Here is a 6,359-nt window from a genome sequence, read left to right as displayed (position 1 = left end):
TAGCCATGATGTTGTGATTGCTGCAGAATGTGGTCTGGCATTATCGTGTTGAAAAATGCAGGGTCTTCCCTGAAAGAGATGACGTCTAGATGGGAGCATACGTTGTTCTAGAACCTGAACATAGTTCTCTGCATTAATGGTGCCTTTCCAGACATGCAAGCTGCCCATGCCACAAGCACTCATGCAACCCCATACCATCAGTGATGCAGGCTTCTGAACGGAGCATTGATAACAACTTGGGCTATCCTTGTCCTCTCTGGTCCGGATGACATGGCGTCCCAGTGTTCCATAAAGAACTTCAAATCATGACTCATCTGATCACAGAACAGTCTTCCATTTTGCCACACTCCATTTTAAATGACCCCTGGCCCAGTGCAAACATCTGAGCTTGTGGAACTTGCTTAGAAATGGCTTCCTCTTTGCGCTGTAGAGTTTCAGCTGGCAACGGCGGATGGCATGGTGTATTGTGTTCACTGACAATGCTTTCTGGAAGTATTCCTGAGCCCATTCTGTTACTTCCTTGACAGTGGCATTCCTGTTTGAGTTGCAGTGACGTTTAAGGGCCCGGAGATCACGAGCATCCAGTAGAGTTTTACAGCCTTGACCCTTACGCACAGCGATTGTTCCAGATTCTCTGAATCTTTTGATGATCTTGTGCATGGTTGATGATGATAATTTAAAAGTCTTTGCTATTTTATGCTGGGTAACACCATTCTGGTATTGTTGCACTATCTTTCTGCACATCAATAGTGGAGATGGTGATCCTCTCACCATATTGGCTTCTGAGAGATACTGACACTCTGAAAAGCTCTTTTTATACCCTTAGATGTTGTCAATTGACCTAATTAGTGTTAATTGGTCTTCCAACTGTTCGTTATATGCTCAATTTCCTTTTTCCAGCCACTTATTGCTACTGTAGTATGTCATATGCTGGATCATACTTTTTCACGAGTTCCTCATCTTTCTGACTGTGTAAATGTCGTGCATTGAATTTAACAGAAATGTAACGAGAGACGTTATTATCTTTGACCCATCAAAATGAATGCGGTCATTTATTTTCAGAATCAAAGTTTAACATCAAGCATTTACATTAATTTGGCAAAATATGAAAATAATAACAGACAAGTTTCACAGATAATGGACTTCAATCACACGGCGGTGATTGAGGACTTTGCTTCAGATATCTCTAAGATATCTGTCAAATGAATTTAGGAGAAAGGAGAGTTTAAGATGGAAGATGGAGATTTATCTTACAGAGAGATTTGTGAGGGAATTAATCTGTTTGACCAGAAACGTGCACGCTCCTTCAGATCTCAGCTTGCGACGGTACGCTTGGTCGAAGTGGACTGTTACCTGGTTGATGATAGGTCAGCGTCGGTATAGGATCCTCCTTTGACTCTTTCAGCGTCTCCGTTGAGAGCAGCTGAAATCCTTCGAGAGTCGTGCGAGGTTATTCAAACAGAAGTTATAATCCCAAAACGTCTCTGGATCATCCTGAATGCGTTTGCATCCAAGAACTCTGAACTCCTTTCATCTCCTTAGCACTCTCTATCAGACTTCCGACATCAGACTCTCTAAGAACCGGGAAGTTGCCACATTTTAAATGAGTTGACTTCCGGGTCAATTTAGAGCTTTCTGATTCGTGGATGGACCAGAATAGAGGTGTGGTTTGTGACGTAAGATGTTATCAAAAGTCAAGGGCAGAGAATGAGATTATTTAACAGACAGAAAAGATTATTGCAGAAAACCAGACTTCGTGGAGTCTCACTCTTATTATCTTCTGAAAAAGTTTAAACATGACATTTCTTCTCAGTAAACATTTTAGTTGACCGAGACTCGACCTTTAACATACTTACAAAACTTGCTCATTGCAGACAGAAAAATCAAGAAATGCATATTAACCTGATTTCTTCTTTGAATGAGGAATAAAAATCATTACTTACTGTTTATGTAAAATAAAAATGAGTAGTTCTCTTCAACCTGTAAGCATTGAGTGAACTAACACAATTTGATTATCAAACATTTGTAAAATAGTAATGATCATAGAGGATTGTCTTTTCTACTTGATTAATTCAAGAAAGAAAGTCTCCAGATGGCTCAAATTGTATTTCTGGATGCAGATCAATGAAATAACAGTCTCTGTCCATCTGGTCAGTTCTTAAGGTCAAGTGTTTCGACCTTAGGCTTATTACTTCAGGTTAGGTTCACTACACTACTTGTCCCAACTTTTTTAGATTTGTTGACACAGAAATTTTGAATCAACATATTTTTCCTTTAAAATGTTACATTTACTCAGATTAAACTGCGGAATTTTATCAAACTTTGTTGTTCAATCAAATTTAGCAGACTGAGAACTTTGTTAAAAACACGTAGCAAGGTTTATTTCTCTTCTGCAGAAGGAGAGAACACATGGAACGGAAACACAGCTCAGTGAGTTCTGTGTGTTCTCTAAAATCATGAGCAATACAGTCTTATTTATACACCTTCACACGTAACAGATCTTGCTTTGACACAACAGGCTTTACTTCATTTGCAATCTTATTAGAGAAAAAACAGACAGTACGTTTGTGGTCAGTGACTGGTTCTGGAGCTGGGTTTGAGAAACGGAAGTTAAAAGGTTTCACACAATGATGCTGAAAGGGTTTAGCTGTTTACAGTTTTAGATAAGCTTTAACAGAGTGTGATATAAAGTAAATGACTAATAAGAGTGATGATAAAATTGATGAACAAAATAAACTGGTATCAATGTTTACAAAGTACTGATCCTTTCTGAGACTCAAAGCTAAAACTGTAGGCAAACACTTTAATTATCATTTTACTGTAATTTGTGTAAACATATCAAACTTTTATATTAATAACCCAGAAAATATCAACAATTCCTCCCTTTTGTTCCCATCAGGAACAACTACAATAAAACAAGTATTTACAGACAGAAGATCAGACACTGATAAAAAGAACATCAAGGCACATGTGTCATACGGAGTATGGTTTAACATATGGCTATAATAAACATCAGTTAGAAATCTGCTAAGGCTGTTTTTGTGAGGGACAGACCCCTGTAATGAGAGCAAGCAAAAGTAAAATACATCATAAAAATAAAATGACAAAATTGTGAAAAGCAAAAACATAATAAAACAAAATATTTACATAACGGTTGTCTTCTTGTTGGTCAGGACAAAAACAGTAGAGTGGGTGGGTTGGTTACACTTATTGGAATCAGGTTTGACATTGTTATGTAACAGGGCATAGGTTTCTACCAGGTGTTCAGGAGTGAGGGCAGTCTAGATCAGATATGTGGACAATGAGCGAATACAAGGTGTACAACAGCAACCACAAGTTATTAGAATGGCTAAACAAACTCCTATGGAGATATTTGATAGCTTTGAAGAGCTAGTACATGACGTAACGCTTGTGAATATCCTTCAGAAGAGAGCCTTTCTTTATCAAAGCGTGCAGGTCCGTATCCATGTATTCAAAGATGAGGTAAATGTCTTTATCATTTTGTGCTTGGATGATGTTGAGAAGCTTGACAATGTTGACGTGATCTCCAAAATCCTGGAGGAACATGATTTCTCTGCATGTTCGCTGGGCATCTGTTTCTGTTTCTGAAAGCATCAAAGATTTTCTTCACTGCCACGATCTCCCCAGTCTGTCTGTCAACGGCTTTCCATACCATGCCGTAGGCCTAGTGGTTTTCCGTGGATGTTGTAGTAGGCCCATTTTTGCAGTGTCTTTTTTTGGGGGGAGAGCCTGTAAAAAGTCTGATGAAGAGTGGAGAGTTTTTTATGGGGGCAGTTAGTAGGGTATAGAGGGGCAGATAGTTTTTGATGGAGGGTGAAGAGTTCCTTATGGCTCAATGGATGAGGTGCAGCGAAACAGGGGCTGGTTTGGTAACCGGGGGGGGGGCGTACCTGGTTTTGAGACCCAGTGAGTGAGCCGCCTCGCCTAGGTTTGGGAAAACCTAGCGAGTGAGCTGTCCTAGCTTACTTAGACTCAAAGTCTAAGATAAGCTGCTGCCTAGGCTGCCCGTTAAGGATGGTACCATTTGCTGTTTCCGTTTGTGTCTGTGTTTCCCTAGTGTTTCCTCGTCAGTTTAATTGGTGCCACCTTTGTCTCGTCACAGCTGTTGTAATCACGTCTTGTCTTGTCCTTGTATAAAAGCTGTCTGTTCTGTGTTGTTCCTCGTCGGGTCGTATTCGTTGGGTCTCTGTGTTCTCCTGCATTCTCCTGCGTCCCCCCTGAGCTCTCCTGAGTCCTCCCTGAGTTTCCCTCTGAGTCCTCCGTTTGCATGTAAGTTTTGCTGCCACGTCAGCTATTATTTTGTTCTTTATTCTCTATTAAAAGACTTATTTTTGTAATCTGCCGAGTTTGAGTCCTGTCTGCACATTGGGTTCGTTCCTGTCCAACAAATCCTGACATTACGACCCGACCACACATCAGAACCCAGCGGGCAGGATTCTCTCGGCAACTCACCTTTTTTCTTTTTCTCCTCCGAGCCTTCCTGTTTTGAACGAGCGTACAATCCGGTGCGGCGGGTTCTGGACCAGACCTGTCCGCCCACAAGGACGTTTTGACCAGGAGGTGGAAGTCCTGTCTTCACCACTCCTGGTCCTCGAAGAAAACAGGCTCGGCACCGGGGAAGCCACCAAACCCCTGTTTCTGAGTCCGCCTCGCCCGGCTACTTGGGATGGACGTCGGGGGAGGACGAAGAAATCGAGGATGAGTTCTGTTTTGCTCCTGTCCTCCGACTATCCTGCCGTCGCCGGGGAGGTAGAAAGCGGTCCCGGGGGCAGTCCGCGGCGCCCGACCGGGTCTCGTCGGCTGAGCAGAATCATAGAGTTGATTCCGGTGTTTTTGTGGGGGCTGGTCCCGCCGCCTCACCTCACAGGTTTCCGGTGGGGGCGAGGTCCAGCGTCCCGCGGGAGCTCCGGTCCACTCCTGTTCGGTTCGGCGAGTCCGGTCCACTTGACGTCACAGGGGCGGGTTCCGTCGCCTCACCTTCCAGGTTCCTGGTGGGGGCGGAATCCGGCTTCCCACCGTCACACCGTGCCGCAGCTGTCCAACCCAGTCAGACCGTGCCTCCTAGGCATTCTCCCAGTGACTCTGTGGGGGCGTATTCCGCTGACCCACCTCCCAGGTTTCCGGAGGGGGCGACACCTGACACCACATCCTCACATAGTGACACTTGCCCGTCAGTCACATATTCACCCCATGATTTTGCATACATAAACCAGACTTTATTAGATTTATTTACTTCTGCTAAAAATAACCCGGACTGCTCAGATGTTTTATTTTCCCTGATGGAAGAATTTTTAGTTTTACGGCCAGGCCTCATTCTGATCCCTGAGTACAACCGATTATTAATAGAAATAAGGTCTCTCATCACACCCAAGGTCACTAATACACAGTCTGAATCCATAATCCATCCTGCACCTACTGGCACCACCATCACTTCTGAACTTTCCTCTGCTCCTCTGACTCCTGCACCCATCATCTTCGCCGCTGTTCCACCTGCTGAGTGCCTCGCCGTTGGTGCACCTGCTCCTGTCGCCTCAGAGGACTCAGCATCAGTTTCTGTTTCCCGTCGCCGCCGCCGCCGCAGAAGATCAGTTCCTGTCGCCACCGCAGAGGAGTCGGTTCCTGCCTCCGCTGCAGCTCTCCAGGTCTCTCCGTCGTCTGCTGCAGAGCTCCAGGTCTCTCCATCGTCTGCTGCAGAGCTCCAGGTCTCTCCGTCGTCTGCTGCAGAGCTCCAGGTCTCTCTGTCGTCTGCTGCAGAGCTCCAGGCCTCTCCGTCGTCTGCTGCAGAGCCACAGGTCTCTCCATTGTCTGCTGCAGAGCTCCAGGCCTCTCCGTCGTCTGCTACAGAGCTCCAGGTCTCTCCGTCGTCTGCTACAGAGTTCCAGGTCTCTCCGTCGTCAGCAGCAGCCAACTCTCAGGTCCCCTCGTCACCTGCAGCCAACTCTCAGGTCCCCTCGTCACCTGCAGCCAACTCTCAGGTCCCCTCGTCACCTGCAGCCAACTCTCAGGTCCCCTCGTCGCCTGCAGCCAACTCCAAGGTCCCCTCGTCGCCTGCAGCCAAGTCCAAGGTCCCCTCGTCGCCTGCTACCAACTCTCAGGTCCCCTCGTCGTCCGCTGCAGCTCCCCTGGACTCCATGATGTAAGCTGCAGCTCCCCAGCACTCAATGTCGCACGCTGCAGTTCTCCAGGTTCCCACATCATTTGCGACGCTCTCCAAGTCTCCAGAGGGGTCGACGCTCTCCAAGTCTCCAGAGGGGTCGACGCTCTCCAAGTCTCCAGAGGGGTCGACGCTCTCCAAGTCTCCAGAGGGGTCGACGCTCTCCAAGTCTCCAGAGGGGTCG

This window comes from Nematolebias whitei, chromosome 12, assembly GCF_014905685.2.
Source record: "Nematolebias whitei isolate Nwh7 chromosome 12, NemWhi1, whole genome shotgun sequence".
NCBI lineage: Eukaryota > Metazoa > Chordata > Actinopteri > Cyprinodontiformes > Rivulidae > Nematolebias > Nematolebias whitei.
Note: the sequence above shows the minus strand (reverse complement) of the source record.